This window comes from Gorilla gorilla, chromosome 5 (assembly GCF_029281585.2).
Source record: "Gorilla gorilla gorilla isolate KB3781 chromosome 5, NHGRI_mGorGor1-v2.1_pri, whole genome shotgun sequence".
In the NCBI taxonomy this organism is placed as follows: Eukaryota; Metazoa; Chordata; class Mammalia; order Primates; family Hominidae; genus Gorilla; species Gorilla gorilla.
The window spans coordinates 65,926,341-65,941,520 of NC_073229.2; the positions used below are offsets into that span (position 1 = coordinate 65,926,341).

Sequence of the window (15,180 nt, forward strand, 5' to 3'; positions counted from 1 at the left end):
ATAAATCTTAGAAGTCCACAGAACACACCTAAAAAATCACTGCTGTTGGTCAGTTATTTTTAAATTGTATGATCCTTTACTGAGAATGAAGAAGGAACAACACTTTTTTTTTCTCTTTGGACTCTGTTACATTTTGGCTAAAAACCAAACATTAGAATAATTGCAGAGGCAAAACATACTTTTTTCCCTTTTGCGGTAATTTCTTCCATCATCTGCAATTGTTTCTACTTTTTTTTGGTGCTCAAATTTTTCTCTGGCTTTGTGGTGGTATATCCCCTAATATTTGTCTTACTAAAATGTATATTTTCTTAATCATGCTTCCATTTAATACCCCTTCCTTAAATTCTCATGTCAGGTGATCTCAGTTTGCTAAAATGAAAAAAGTTATTTGGTCAAAAAAATCTATTCAAAAAGTTATAAATTATGTATTCATTACTTTTTTGGTGTTTTTATATGATTAGAAGATGTTCACTGTCTCAATGTACTGAATCTAGTGATATGGAATTTTATGCAGAATTAGAGTCAACTGAGGACCTTTTAGATATTAATAACCATACCACAGACTTGTGTTTTGGAGTAGTTGGTAGCATTCCAATGCTTTCTTTGAAAAAAACAAAAAAACAAACAAACAAAACAAAACCAAGAAACCAAAATAAATTACAAACATTGTGATTTTAAAAGTATCAGGAGTGGCAAAAGCAAGGAGGACTAGAGATACTGAAATTCCAGAGAGGGGAGACCTTTTCAGAGTTTGTACCTGCTTTTATTTTGGAGGCCTTTGATAGTTTTTGTTGTGGAACAACGTTTGGGAATCTATGCTTTTGGGAGCAGAGGATATTTGATGGGGAATAGAGAGAAAAAGAACCCAGAAGCAGTCACATCAAAAAACCCAAAACCTGGAGATTCAAGGAACTTCAACTCTTGGCCGGTTTCTTTCTCAGTATATTTGCAGAATTCCCAAGCTTTATCACATGGGTTGCCAAATAGTTAAGATAGTTTTTTAAAACCAGTAGAAATTCCTGCAGTCTCAAAGCACTTTACAGAAAAAACCTTCCAGAGGCAGGGCCCTAAGAAAATAAAACGCAAGAATTAAAAGCTCTTAAAGGAGTGATGAATTGAGACTGATTAGTTGCAACCTTTCCTGAGGGCATGTACCCATCTGGATGCATCTGAAAGTTCCCTGAGTGTAGTAAAAAATATATAAATATCTAAACACCCAGTAAACTTAACAAACCACAAACTGGATAATGTCTATGAAAAATAGTACCTAGGCACACCATGATAAAAGTGCTTAAAATGAGAAAATCAGAAATGCATCTGGGGGCAAGGGAAGGCACTCCACATAAATATTTGCCCAAAATCTTTACCTATACCCCAGGTCTGCTTTGTTTCAACTTTTTTTAAAATTTAAAACAGGAAATACATGTGCAAGTTCGTAACATGTGCATACTGCATAACACTGAGGTTTGGGGTACAAATGATGTCATCACTCAGGTAGTGAGCATATTACCCAATGGGTAGTGTTTCAAACCATGGCCCCTCTCTTTCTCCCCTCTCTAGTAGTCCACAATGTCTATTCTTCCCATCTTTATGTCCATGAGTACCCAATGTTTAGCTCCCACTTATGAGACAGGCAGTATTTGGTTTTCTGTCTCTGCATTAATTAGCTTAGGTTTATGGTCTCTGGCTGTATCTGTGTTGCTGCAAAGGATATTATTTTGTTCTTTTTCATGGCTGCATAGTCCATGGTTTACGTGCACCACATTTTCTTTATCCAATCCACCATCGATGGGCACCTAGTAATTTCTCTTTTAGCATGCCCCCCTAAGCCACTAGTACTGTTTTAAAGAAAATTTCCAGCAGTTTTGGAGATAAAGTGCATGTCATCTTTGAAGTTAGAAAGGGTCAATAACTTCAAATAAGGAACTCTAAAGAAAGATAAAGGGAAAATAGAGCCAGGGAAGAGAATGCTATACAAAATAGGATCCTCCTCCAGTTAGAGCTACTTTAAATATCATGGTTAGCTGTATCAAACATAGATTTGTCATTCACAGCACCAACAAGACTGGCATTCACTCTACAGAGTACAGTAGATGCAGGAAATGGCAGTGGCCTTATGAAAATTAATCTATGCTAAAGGAATATGATCCCCAAAATTTGTTTTTATTTAATATGAATGCTGTTGGTGTGTATATATGCAAGTTTATTGCAGTGAGAAAGACAACAATATATAGATATTGGCTTTACATTCATGTACTTTCTTTCAAAAATGTAATCAAGATGAAGACTTACTTGAGGGTTTGTTTGTGTAATGATAGATCAAGATTTTGCATTCTATTTTATGAACATTAGTAACACAAATAGGATTCTGGGAATAAGAACAATGTTCATTTTGAAATTTGAGATTGTGATGCTTAGAATAAAGAATGAGATGATGAGTGAATCTCCATGTCCTTACACGACCTCTGACTACCATGTAGAATTCACTGTGCAAGTGCTCCTGTCAGCCCAAAGATCAGTAAAGTCACCATGACCCATTTTACTCTGTGCTGTGTCCAGCAGCTGGTATATGTTTTAACAGTTGGTATTTGGATTATGGTATTTCTAAGAGCCCAGGGACAATCTTACATTGAAACAGTTCTGTAACAATTACTAGAAACCTAACTCCTGCATAAGTATTTGCCTAAATGTTTACAGATTTGAGCAACAAAACTGGGAGCTCCTTACACCAATCCTTAAAGTTAAGTCTTTATAAAAATTGAATATACGTTTCAATAAAGTTTTCAATTTGGGGGCTCAAATAATCAGCCTTGGTCATCACCTGGACATACGATCTCAAGTAGAAGGCAGACTATGGAAGTGATACCAACCTGAAGTGAAGTATCCCTTTCCATACCCAATTCTATTGAAATTCTATTCTACTTTTTCCCCATACATGTCAGAGTTGGCTCTTAAATTCATCAATACAAGGTCTAAAGCAGACAAAGTATCCATCCAGGTCTTTAACAGTTATGAGGAAGACAACTGCAAAAAACCAAAGGTGTTCTTTATAGTTACCCCCAACTCAAGTAGGGATGATGAAAAAATCAGGTTAATTAAGTAATTAATAGAGTACAAACAGGTGGGTAGAATGTGTTAACTGGAAGCCAACCATTAGTGGTTATAAAATTGAAGAACTAGTTATAATAAAATCTAATTTTACTTAATTAGGCTTTCTCATAATTCTAGAATGCTAAAGAAACACCTTTGTCTTCTTATTTGAAATAAATAGGAGTTTATACCATTTCAAGTAATAATAGAAACATATTTATTAAAAGAAAAGGTGTTTATTTTTTAAAGTGATTCCCCCAAAAATATATAAGCTTGTATTAGTCTCCTTAGGTTGCCATAAGAGAATACTGCAGACTGGGTAGCTTAAACAACAGAAATTTATTTTCTCACAATTCTGGAAGATGAAATTCCAAGAAACAGATGCCACTAGAATTGATTTCTGGTGTAGCCTTACCTCCTGGCTTGCAGATAGCCACATTCCCACAGTGTTCTCACATGACCTTTCCTGTGTGAGTACAAAGCTTCTCTTCCTTTTCTTATAAGGACACAGTCCTAATGGATTTGGGCCCTACCCTTATGATGTCTTTAACCTTAGTTACCTCCTTAAATGCTGTATCTCCAAATACAATCACATTAGGGAGTAGGATTTCAGCCTATATATTTTGGGGGAACAAACTCAGTCCATAATAGGGGGATACAAAGTATAATACAATTAATGTAAAAATTAAAAAGCAAAAAAATTTAAAAATATCTTAAAGGATATTATTGATCTGAAATGATGTTACTTTATATCAGTTATCTCTAAGCAGTAGGTAAATAATTATATGATTTTTATAGCAATGTTATTCCTGTTTCATTTCCCTAATTTCTCTTCAGTAAGCATACATTAGTGGTGCAGCTTTAAAGTACTATTTGTTTAGTATTGTATGATACACAGTGCTTCATGATATTTTAACTCACTGCATTCCAGAGACAGGTATTGCAACATGACAATCCAAGAGCATATTTTTAGGAGTAAAATTTAGAACAGTTATAAATTATTTTTCAACATATTATGAAGTAAGTTTACCTTCCATGTTGTTGTAATAACATCTTGCAGTGTCGAATGTTTAGGCAGGGAGAAAGAAATCTGACAGGTAGATATATATTCAAAGACATCATTGATTTTCTATCTATCCCGGCAAACTCCTTCTGGTTTCCTGCTTCCCATGAAACCTTTCTTAAACATGTAACCCAAAATTTTGTGGAGACGAATATATTTTTTCCCTTGAGGGAGAAGGCCAGGAATTGGGTAGAAGAGTGGCAGGAAGCCCCTGAGTTGAGTTGCACCATGTCAGCATGAGTCATTTTAGTCATCTATAGTCAGTGATCAAGAATCCATGATCCTTTCAATACTGATTGTTGAAAAGAAATATCAGTGATAAAATAGGATATGTTACAACATGACAGGATACAAAGAACCACAGGATACACATGACATGTTCTCAGAGTGGGTCTACTTTAATAAAAGATTTGGGGAAAATGTACTGTAAACCAAAGAAAGCATGTGTATATTCTGAATTAGAATGGCAACTGTGTAAGAATTTTTAAATAAAACTTCGAAGAAAGTTTGCTTTGTAAATATTTTGGACTACATACTAGACACTTAACACATTGTTAAATTTCTTTCATGATGCTGTGATGAAAATATTTGAGAAGAATATGTTTTTTTTTTGAGACGGACAGTCTCGCCCTGTCTCCCAGGCTGGAGTGCAGTGGCGAGATCTCTGCTCACTGCAAGCTCTGCCTTTCAGGTTCACACCATTCTCCTGCCTCAGTCTCCCGGTTAGCTGGGACTACAGGTGCCCGCCACCGCGCCTTGCTAATTTTTTGTATTTTTAGTAGAGACGAGGTTTCACCGTGTTAGCCAGGATGGTCTCGATCTCCTGACCTCATGATCTGCCCGCCTCGGCCTCCCAAAGTGCTGGGATTACAGGCGTGAGCCACCGCGCCGGGCCAAGAAGAATGTTTTTAACCTATTCCATGTATTCTCAGTGGAGCCCTGCATTTCCCAAGAGGGCAAAAACTGATTCTTGAGGAGCAGAAAAATCTTAACTATTAGCCCTCCAGAAGGGTCAAAATATATAAATAACATAGTGTGCTATGTTATTAAAATTCACCAGGAGGAAACAATAAAAAAAAATAAAAAGTCTTTTTGCTGGGAACCATAATGAAAAAAGGTAGAGAAAAACCAATCTATTCTGATCAGTCGCTTACTATATCACCTTATCATGGCTACTTGATTTTAAACTTCTTCTTCTATGGTAATAAGTATATTTTATCCACTCTCAACCCCATCCATGTTTGAAGCTATATAGAGATATCTACAAGGGTGAATAAGAAAGAAAATGATTGGTGTTGTTAATATCATTTGTTATTAAGGAAAGGAAGTCATTGAATGAATATTGAACTAAAAACTAAAGACCATGAAGTTCTATTTTATTGACCATAAAGTGTTTTAGGATTATAATTTCTTTACTGATTAAATTTCTTAAATGATTAGAAGTTAGAGAAAGAAACAAAAACTTCATAGGAAAATATTTTGTCATAACTGAGATGCAATGAAGTTAACATAAATGCAGAAAGAAACGTGTAATCATTGCCCACTGTGTACAAAGGCATCAATATTTAATCTTTAGAGGAATGAAAATGGCTCCATGTTGATGAATATACTTAATTGGGAAGCAATATCTGAGTCATGGAATTGCTAAACTATTAAATGAAAATAAGCTAGAAGGGTGCTAGTATTGGTTCTCCAATTTTTTCATCCTTTACTTTGTGCCAGTTTTTTAGCATAAATGTAGCTGGTGATGTTACTTCTTTTCTTTTAGAAAAAAAAAGTGCCATTTAAAAGACTTTAAGATTAATTGCTTTGTTCTGTTGGTTTAACATGCAGTAGCAGAGTGCCATGGCTGTTTTGCACATTACAGCCTGATGAAACCAACTGTTTTGACAATCCTCTATAACCCAAGTCACAACGGATTTAGTAATAGGCTGCTTTCCAAATCTTACCTTGAGAAATTATTAATAAGCTTGAAATCTCTTTCTTTCACTTAATGCCCTCTGTGCATTCTCTGTGCCCTTCACTTTAATAGTGGGCAGTGTGTGAGGAGGCACTGCCCCTTATTTGGTGTTTGCCCCTGGGATGACTCCTACATTTAGCAGAGAATCTTTATGAAATATACTAGAGAAGGGCCCAGGGAGCACAGTCTTAGTTATGCTCAAGCTGCTGCTTTGCAATAACAGTTGGCTTCTACTGCCTGTCAGGCCCAAGACTAGTGGATGCTCAGTCAACTCAGATTACAGGTGTCAGGCAGAGAACACGTCCTTTATTAAAACTTTATCCCCTTCAATTTTGATGATAGGTTGGCTAACTTTATTCATGGTTTGGCTTTCATGGATAGGACGCTGTTGTTAATGGCTACAAATAACTACCCACTAGTTCTTCCAACAAGCCTGGGTGATGTGTCTGACACTACAATCACGAAAAGCAACTGTTTGACCAAATATTTTACCCTGGTTAACAAGGACCACAAGCTTCCTAGACTATAGTATATGTGTTCTTTCTGTCTGGTGCCTAACAAAGTGACATATATATTTTGTATTTTGTCATACTGCACACATGTGGTTAATGAAGAAATTATAGATTTCTGTTCCAAAACATGAATTTGAACTCAGTACGACAGTGCAAATTAAAGAAATGAGCTGACACTTGAAGTTAAAAATGTTGAGGTTCTAAATTACTTAAGAGATAAAACAGCCAGGCATGGTGGCTCCCACCTGTAATGCCAGCTACACCAGGGGCTGAGGCCATAGAATTGCTTGAGACCAGGAACTCAAGATCAGGTTGGGCAACATAGCATCTCTTTAAAAATTAGCTGTATGTGGCACCTGTAGTTTCAGCTCCTCTGGAGGCTAAAGTTGGAGGATCCCTTGACCTCAAAAGTTTGAGGCTTTAGTGAGCTATGTTCGTGCCACTGCACTCCAGCTGGGGAGACAGAGCAAGACTGTCTCTTAAAAAAAAAAAAAAAGAGAGACAGAGAGAAAACAATTAGTCTACTTGTTGCTGTATAATCAACCTGATATTTGAGTCTTGGCAGGATGAATTTAATCTCTCTGGCTCTTAGTTTTGCTACTAAACAGCAAACTAACTCTATGGGGAGAAGGATGTCTGCCTCATTCAATGGTAGAATTTCTGCATCTAGGGTAGTGCCCAGGAAATAATAAGGATTCAATAAATATTTGTTCAGTTAAATGCAATGGAGTGATGTCATGATTCCAAATATCCTAAGAAAGTTTAGCAGAACTATATATACATACATACATGTATTTATATAAATATATCAAAACAGCATCCCCAATTCAAAACCAATCCACTTTCTAATTTATAGTATTAGATGATTTTTCATGTTTTGTGATGTTTCTCTATTAAACTGACAAATCTTAAGGGTCATGTCTTTTACTCCTTTATTCTGTTTTTCATTATTCTTATTTTCAGTGTCTTTTACAGCCTCATTCTAAGGATGTAAGCACATTCCATGCTCCTTTTCAAGGCATCAGTAACTTAGTTTTAATTTATATACAAAGAATACATAAATACAGTAAAAAAAAATACAGAAGAGCTTATGGTGAAAAGCAACTCTCTTGCTCCATCCCTCCTACCTTTATTTTTAGTCCCTAGTTCAACCTCTTTTAACTATTTATATTTTAGTTTTTCAAGCAGTTATCTGGTTGTTATCTTCAATGTTATCTCCCGAAGTGGATTCCTAATTTCATTCAGAATAAATAAGAAACCGTGTTTCAGTAAAATATTTTCATTTTTCCCTTCAACTTCCCAGTACATAGAACAGTGCCTGGCACTTAGTTGTCCCTCAGTAAACATTCATTGAATGTATTGGGGGAAAATGACAAAGAAGGTTAGCTATAAAAAAGGTAATGTTTCTCTGCAAAGCAGCACCAATTCTCTTAACACAGAAAAGACCTAGGAAACCAGAGGACAAAGACATTTTAGAAAATAAAACAAAAATCCATTAGATGACATTATTCCTCAGCTCCTATCAGTCTCAGCACAGTTTAATGGAATGTAATCTTTGTCTCTTCCACGATTGTAATTATGTAACAGGCAACAAGGGTTCCCATATTATTTTATGCAATGCAGCTGACCTCAAAGATAGCAGCAGCTGAGCAATGAAGATAATCTAATTTTAAACTATTGTGCAGGTAGTAAACATTTAAACATTTTCCTATTATACTTAAAAAAAAATCTGCCTTAACTTAGTGGCATATATATTTGGGTTTTTTTTGTTTGTTTTAACCTTTCACTGATTTATGATTAAATTAGCATATCTTTCATACCAGCCCTCTAACCAGCACTTCGAGTTTTATATCATGGTTCATAATTCAGAAACATGGCCTCCTGCAACAAAAATTAACTCTTCCTCCTCTTAACTTCTAAATGTGCCATCTTCCAGATTCCTTCATTTTTGTGTACCTCCAAAAATCTAGTCCTTAATTATATTTTAAAAACCAATTTAGTAGCAAAGCCAAGTCCAAATGAATGTTTTTGAATAGACTTGAAATAGATAAAGCAATTATTTTTTGCATTTCTGTTCTCATTGAACTAGAAATTTGCTAATCCTCAAATATCACTTCCTGTGTGAGCCGATTCCACCAAAATGAGGTAGTCAAATTTTTCTGTAGCTCCCATAGTGGTGGCTAGACCCCTCTAGCATTGCTAGTTTTACTTTATCTTGTAATTTGTTTTCTTTTTTGCTTTCCCTCCATGGGTTTTCGCTAAAATGGAGCATTTACTGAGACTCTTATCTATTCCAAGTGTGCTGGATGTTCTATAAACAGATGTATTCTGAACATAAAGAAGCTGGATATGTTTGAGTAAATATGTTAGCAGAGGAATGGAAGTGACATATAAAAACACCTCTCAATTTGTGAGCAGAGAGTGCTATTGAGGATATGGTGAAGTTCAAGGTAGGGACATTGTAGAAGTGTCTCAGAAGATAAGACCAATATCCTTTAAGCATTGGTTTGTAGATAATATGTTGCCATTCCTATCCTGCCATGTATAGTATATTTGTAATTCATTTGTAGTCTGTGTTTGAAAACCCACTACCATGTATTGTCTCCCTGCTAAGTGCTGACCTTGGTTTTGAGGCTGCTAGTCAGTCTGAGGCAGGGTCTCTGTTGTGGTCATATGTATCATAGGAGACATCAGCTTCTGCTCTGCCAGGCAGGTTCTGCATTAGGAAGAATGCTTATCAATAGCTCATGCTGGTAACAGCACAGCAGTTAAAATATATTCAGCTACTAGAGCTGGTTGCTGACTTTAAATGTCACAGATCTGTTTTGGGGGAATTTAGTTTCCATACTTCATCATGTATACATCAGTATATAAACTATTGTATGGGGAAGATAGGGTAGCTCAAAAGGAAGCAAAGTAGAATAGAATGTACATATATTCAATATTATATATCTTAGGAAAACTGAGGGAAAGGAATGACATTGCAGTCTTTTATTCTTACCAACTGTGCGACTTCCGGAAATTCACTCTAGCTGGGCTTATAGAGTGTTCACATATAAAATGAGAGTGGAATAGGGAATTCATAATATCTTTACAGCTCTGAGAAGGCATGGTGTTATACAGGCTGAGTTTATATAGTTCCTAGACACTGGAACCTGACAATTCTAATATTTCTCCAATCCTAACCTTTTAATGGAGAATCTAGGAGATGAGTGGAATTAGTATTGAAACAGCCAATAAGAATGCTGATTGAAAATCATATTCTCTTAACTATAAAGACAGAGAGGCTCTGATTTGCACTGAAGTAACTTTGGAGACATGGCAAAGTTCATCTTGATTAGGGCATTCACTTGCCTATTACGTTTTTAACTTCCATCTACTGGGTAGGTATAGGCCTTTTCCATTCACACTGTCTAGAGCCGGGAAGAAAACTGTTAGTCCTTAAACCAGCATTTCCTGCCTCTGCCAGAAATGGAGAAACTACAGAACTGATTATTCACTCCAACTTCCCCACATGGGCTGTGAACTTGCAATCTGAGTTTGAGGAAACAAATTTAAACTACCTGAATCCAGGTAGGCGGGGCATAAACTGCCCTGGTCACAATAGACCCTCTCACTGGGATCTGCTTCCCTCATTTATATTTCTTTCTAGAATTCCATGGCGTTTGAGGGTGTGGGGCCAATAATGGCTAAATGGCTAGTTGTTAATGGGTTTTTAATCACTCTCCCACGTGAAGGTAACAAATCTTCTGGAGTGAAATTATTGTAATTTAACCAATGACAACACAAACATTGTGTGATTACAGTGGCTTAAAATGTGCAGTTCTGGAAATAGATAATTAAAACTAGAGTGTTCAATGAAATGCATAATGGAAATTAATGGCCAAAAATAAAATAATCTACTTCCTAACTGACTGCCAAATAAACCTAATATCGTGATAGATTCTGACAACAGGGTCCTATTGAAATTCTCCGTGATGAACATCACCTTGTATCATTGCAAAAGGAAAGCAGGTAGGAAAAACGAAGATTCTATTCATGGAGGTGAATCTGCCAGTGCAAAGTAGCTGTGTAACCCCTTCCAAATATCATGTGAAGATTGTTTCGAATCCTAAAATCTAAAGCTGTTTAACTTCAACACAGCTGAGCTAGGGTTGCCAGCATATGCCTAGCAATTAACACATAAAATATCTATTTAGTATATAAAAAATATCTCTCTGATTTGGCTGAATCTCAAATGCTAACAGTTTTATTTTTCAATTCATTTATTTCAAACTTTCATATCACATCCAACCATGTGAAGGCTTTGGCTGTGGAAAAGCAGAAAACCTTATAGAAAAAAGGATATTTTAATAAGCTGGCTAATCCTCTCTAGCCATACCTCTTTCAAATGGATTTTAAAATCACCATGTAATTATAGATGGAGTCCAAGTCGGAGCCGGAATGTGAAATGCCTGCAAGATGCTCCATATAGGCATATTCTCCAGGAGGCTGTAAAAGAAGCACAGTTTCAACTTTTGGAGAACTTTGAAAAGCAATATCACAGTCAGTTTTTCTGTGGGTTACCACAGTCTTTCAACTCATGCTAAAGGAAGGAGCATTCAGCCCTGACTGAGAACTCATGAGTTAGAAAAACTGATATCAGAAACCAAAAAGCAGCAAAATATGTCAGAGAAAGTGACAATTCAAGCCACTTGCTTCTTGTAGATATCTACAACAAAGAAAATATGTTTGTGGCATCTCATAAAAACACCAGCTAACTTAATATTTCTGGCAAGCCAAAAAGAAAATATAGCTGAGGGTGTGCTAACATAAACTAAAAAAAAAAAAAAAAAAAAAAAAAAAAAGAGGAACAGGAGGATGCTTTAAATACACTGACATGATTTTCCTTGTGTTAGCTTTCAAGGGCATTATTGGAAGCTCATATTACCAATAAATACATTATTGGTCTTGTTTGGGTTCCAAACTTTTGTTTGAATAACTGATTTCCTTTGACACTATTGAAGATAATTCTCTGTGGCTACCATTCTATGAAGAAGTATAAAAACAAAATTGAGATGTTTGTACCACAATGAGGGTTAAAAGGATTTCCCAGTGACTAAGTGAGGGGTTAAACATACTATAGTCTCTGGTTGAAATAAGGATGCATTATCAGTGAAAGTTCTCTTTCACACCTGTTTCCAAATCCACATTCTCACTCCAGACATTGAACTGCCATTTAACAATTGGAGAAATAAAGCATGAAAGCAGGCAGAGAGGAAGCTGTTTACTCAAGAAGACTTTACAGTTAACCAGTGATCAGAACCCAAAGTTCTTTATTCCTAGCCTACTTATATTTACATGATGCTAGATTATATTACATAATTCACTTCACTTAAATAAAATGAGTAAGACAAAGTCTCTGTCCTCAGGGGGGTATCAAGAGTCATAGTAAAAAGAACATATTCATTCAGTTACATGTATTTAAGCTTAAATTTCACTTCAAAACTTACTAGGAGACTTTGGACAAATGAGTCAACTACTCTGTGCCTTCTTTTCCTGATCTTGTCTTTACAAGCAAGGATACTAATATATTTTTCACAAAGCTGTTTTAAGAATCAGAAATAACATATATCAGAGACATTCTTAAGTGTTTGGCACACAGTCACTCTTCAATAAATGCCCTCTCATATTATTAATGGAGGAGATGAAAAGTAAACAGATTACTTTAAGGCTGGGAAGAATGAAATGAATACCATAGGAAGGCACATCAAGTGCTCTGGGCATATGACTTATGAAGAAGGAGACTGTACAGAATGTTATGCTAAATGAAGCTTCCTCTTTTAGAATCAGAGGCACTGAAGAACTTAAAGAAATCTTATTTCTTTTCTTTTTTTTGAAAAGTTAAAAATTCCTTAATTTTTTATTTCTGGTAACACTACCACAATTTACAGTGCAATATACCTGATGTAATGAAAAGAAAAAGCTACAATAGATAAAAGACCTCAGAAATGTACATCTAATTGACATTACATTGCATTAATCAATAGCTGCACTTTTTGCAAACTGTGGCTATGGCAGTCCTCAACAAGAAGGGTTTCCTGTTTAAGCTGCAGTAACTTTTATGACTATCGATCATCGTTCCTTCTGTGGCAGATTTTTACAATTCCTCTAATGCATTTGGGACGACTGTCTCAAAGTAACCTGCAGCTTTCCTAACAACTTCTCGCTCTCTCCCCTGTTAAGAACTGTAGCCCTCTTCTGCTGTTTTTAGAACCTTCTGCTACCATATCCACCACTTCCACCACCAGATCCATAACCACCACCATAGGGACTGCCCAAGCTTCTTCCACCAAAACTGCCCCCTTTCATGGTTCCGTAATTTGATTGCTGTTGTCCACTATAATTTCCAAAATCATTATAGTTCCCAACACCACCATAGTTATCACTGCCAAAAATTTTTCCTTCATTGTAACCATCATATCCTCCACCACTGCCACTATATCCACCACCTTGGTTTGCATATCCTGGTCCACCACCACCATAGCCCCATCTACTACTAAAACCACGACCACTGCCATAAGCTGCCACCATCACCTCCAAATCCATTATATCCACCATCATCTCCTCCATAACTACTTCTGCTACCACCACCTCCACCACCATAACCTCCTCTTCCACCAAAGCTTCCATCACAGCCTAAATTACCTTCACCACCTCCAAAGCTTCCTCCACGACCCATAAAATTACCAGATCCACCTCCATGACCTCTCTGTGATCCAGCAGACTGCATCTCCTGTTTAGAAAGTCCCCACCCCTGTTTTTCACTTCACAATTATGCCCGTTAATAGTGTGGTATTTCTGAACATCAATTTTATCAACTCTATCATGATCATCAAAAGTTACAAAAGCAAATCCTCTCTTTTTTCCACTCTGCCTGTCTTCCATAATTTCTATGGTTTCAATCTTGCCATACTTTTCAAAGTAGTCTCTCAAATTATATTCTTCTGTATCTTCTTTAATACCACCAACAAAAAGTTTCTTCACTCCTAAATGGAGACCAGGCTTTACAGAGTCCTCTCTAGAGACAGCTCTCTTTGGTTCCACTACACACCTATCAACTTTGTGTGGTCGAGCACACATTGCTGCATCCACCTCTTCAACATAAGAATAGGTCACAAAACCAAAGCCCCTGGAACGTTTTGTTTGGGGGTCTCTCATTACCACACAATCTGTGAGTGTGCCCCATTTCTCAAAATGTTCTCTTAAACTACCATTTGTAGTTTCAAAGCTCAGACCACCAGTAAAGAGTTTTCTCAGCTGCTATGGTTCCTTTGGATCATGGTCCTCCTCCCCCTGGCGGCAGCAGGCTTGGGGCTACTGGGAGGCAGTTTCACCTCCATTTTGAGACCAGACTCTCCTCTTCCAACTCGAGTTCAATATCAGAAATCTTATTTCTAATCCTACCACTCATTTATCGTTTCTTACCACCACCTCAGGACTTGGGTTATTTTGCCTGTCACTATCTCACATTCGTGCTCTCCCTTGTATTTTCTACTTATGAGTTACACATAATAAACTCTCAATGCTATTTCCTCGAGCTCTATGAAAATTGCCTTAGTAGCATTATAAGAATTTATCGACACATAAAAAAACTAATAATATCATTTGTTACAGTCCTTTTTTCACTCTTCTGTATATACCTGTCTTCTTTAATTGTTAAAGATGTAGTTGCTACTATTGTGAAGAAGTATCTGTGGTATTAATGTGCTTTCTGAATAATAATTTATTTCTAAGGGCAAGCCAAACATATAGGGATAAAGTCCTCTAATGCTTTTATAGCTTTTTAATGTGTTTTAATTTTTTAAATCTTTAAAATGTTTTTAAAAATTTCTTTTGCCTTAGTGCTCATTATAACAATATATAAATAGAAAATTTAAAAATAATTTTTAGTATTCATTTCTCTCTGAATCTTATTCCCCACAAAACTTTATAACCTTATACTTGTGTAATTATCATCAGATGCTGTGAAATCTATTATAATTTTCAGGAACTAATGGCTATCGGGAAATTAAATATTTCTTAAAAGTAGATAAGCTTGTGCAGCTGCCCCACCACTGGCTGTAAGTTCCCATTGGCAGCAGCTTTGTGTCTTTCTGGGATGGAGTTCCCAGAGGCAACAGACAGCCCCTCTGCCACTGCCACTGATTGGTAATTGCCCTTGCTGTCACCAGGCTGGGGAAGGAACAAAGACCCGAGTGCCTTACTCACACCTCCAGCACACTGCAGCTGCCCTGTGGAGAAGAGGACAGCTGTCTTCTCCATGAGACCAGCACCTGCTCTTCACCAGACAAGACTCCCAACTCCCCCAACTTGGTCTCACAACAAAGCTGCCCCACCTCAGGGTGATTGTTTTGATAAGAGGACCTCTGCATTTCTCTGAGGTGGAGCCCTAAGAAACAAGTGAAAGACCCTCTGCCACTGCCACTGCAAGGTCGCCACCCCTGTTTCCCCTAAGCTGGCAAGGGAAGAAAAAGCCTGTGCTAGCCCCAGGGCTGAGATCTGTGGGAGAGGAG

General features: G+C 36.8%; 1 pseudogene; it reads right to left on the reverse strand.

Moving 5' to 3' along the window:
* Positions 1–12,616: 12,616 nt before the first annotated feature.
* LOC101131107 (heterogeneous nuclear ribonucleoprotein A3-like) lies at positions 12,617–14,929 on the reverse strand (annotated as a pseudogene).
* Between the last annotated feature and the right edge of the window lie 251 nt (positions 14,930–15,180).